The following is a 2,004-nucleotide window of genomic DNA, read 5'->3' on the forward strand; positions in this document are numbered from 1 at the left end:
CTCTCTCTCTCTCTCTCTTCCTCTCCACTCCTCTCTAAAATCAATAAAAATATATTTTTAAAAGGTTAAGATGGTAAATTTTAGGGTATGTGCATTTTACCACAATTTTCATGCATTGGGCCTCTAGCAAAAACATAAAAAGTACAGAAGTCACCCTTCCACTTCTGTCTTAACATCCATCCAATTCCTTCACCCAAAACACCTAACATCACCAGACTCTGTGTATCTTTCCAGAGTCTATGCTTATACAAGCAAATCCATATAATCATGTAGACAGGTTCTTATGAGGAGGAACTGAGGCCTAATACACTGTGATACAGGGGTTCAGTGAGACGGACTTCAGACTCTCTGAGCTCAAATATTAACGAATGATGCCCTTGTAATGGTTGGGGACTTGAGTCCAGGCTCCAAGTCTTCCTCTGTATAATATTAGCCCCACTAACTACCTATAGATTTTTGTGGGCACAAAATTCCTTGAACCCAGCATGTAAAGAAGACAAATGTGTCAATATAGTGTTTTGTTGTTTTTTGGGGGGAAATAACCATCAGAATAACAATGGAGCCCAGGCTGGTGTAGCTCTGTGACTTGGGTGTCCTCCCATGCACCAGAAGGTGGTTGGTTTGATTTCTGGTCAGGGGACATACCTGGGTTGCAAGCTTGATCCCCGGTAGTGGGCATGCAATCCATGTTCTCCTCTCACATCTGTTTCTCTCTCTCTCTCTCTCTCCTTCTCCTTTCCCTCTCTCTCAAATTAAAAAAAAAAAGTATATTCATAGCAACATTCTTCACAATAGCAAAAAGGTAGAAGCAAAGGTAACAAGGGAGGACAGAATAAACAAAATATGGTATATACACTGGAATATTATTCAGTGCTCCCACTTGTTACAATATGAACTTGGAGGACACTATGCTATGTGAAGAAAGTCAACGACAAAAAGGCAAATACTGTAAGATCCCATTTGTATAAGGTGTCAGAGTGGTCGAATTCACAGGACTAGAAAGGAGAGTGGTGGTTGCCACGGGCTGGAGAGCAGGCATGGGTAGAGTTTCAGTTTTGTAAGATGAAAATGTTCTGGGGATGGATGGTGGTGATCATTGCACAACACTGTGAATGTACTTAATGTCACAGACGTGTACACTAAAAAATTGTTAAGATGGGCCGGGTCAGTGTGGCTCAGTGGTTGAAAGTCTATGAATCAGGAGGTCACAGTTCAATGCCCAGTCAGGGCACATGCCTGGATTGTGGGCTCAATCCTCACTCTTCCACTTCTGTCCAACAGCCAACCAATTTCTTCACCCAAAACACCTAACATCACCAGTCTTTGTGTGTCTTTCCGAGTCTATGTATATACACGCAAATCCATATTAAGATATAGACAGGTTCATATGTGGAGGAATTAACGCCCAATACACTGTGATACAGGGGTTCAGTGAGACAGACTTGAGACCCTTTGAGCTGGTATATTAACAAATGATGCCCCTGTAATGGTTGGGGACTTAACCCCAGGCTCCAAGTCTTCCTCTGTATAATATCAGCCATGCTAACAACCTATAGATGTTTGTGGGCACAAAATTCCTTGAACCCAGCATATGAAGAGGACAAATGTGTCAATATAGTGTTTGGGGGAAACTTCCAATCAGAATAACAGAGCCCTGGCCAGAGTGGCTCTGTGGCTTGTATGTTCTCCCATACACCAAAAGGTTGTCAGTTGGATTCATGGTCAGGGCACACGCCTGAGTTGCAGGCTCCATCCCCGCGAGAGGGCATGCAAGGGATGTTTTGCTCTCATATAGATGTTCCTCTCTCTTTCTTTCCCTTCTCTCTCACATTTAAAGAAAATCTTTTAAAAAATTTAAAAGAATGTAACAGAATTTACTCAATCCCCAAGCTTCCATAGAAGGGGATTAGGCCAGACTTAGTTGGACCATGTGTCCCATGGCTAGAGGTCCTGTGGAGAGGGAGCCTGCATGGAATGCATCACGCTTATAGGGAAGGTGAGGCA

The sequence above is a fragment of the Myotis brandtii genome, unplaced genomic scaffold (genome assembly GCF_000412655.1).
Source record: "Myotis brandtii unplaced genomic scaffold, ASM41265v1 scaffold3286, whole genome shotgun sequence".
In the NCBI taxonomy this organism is placed as follows: domain Eukaryota; kingdom Metazoa; phylum Chordata; class Mammalia; order Chiroptera; family Vespertilionidae; genus Myotis; species Myotis brandtii.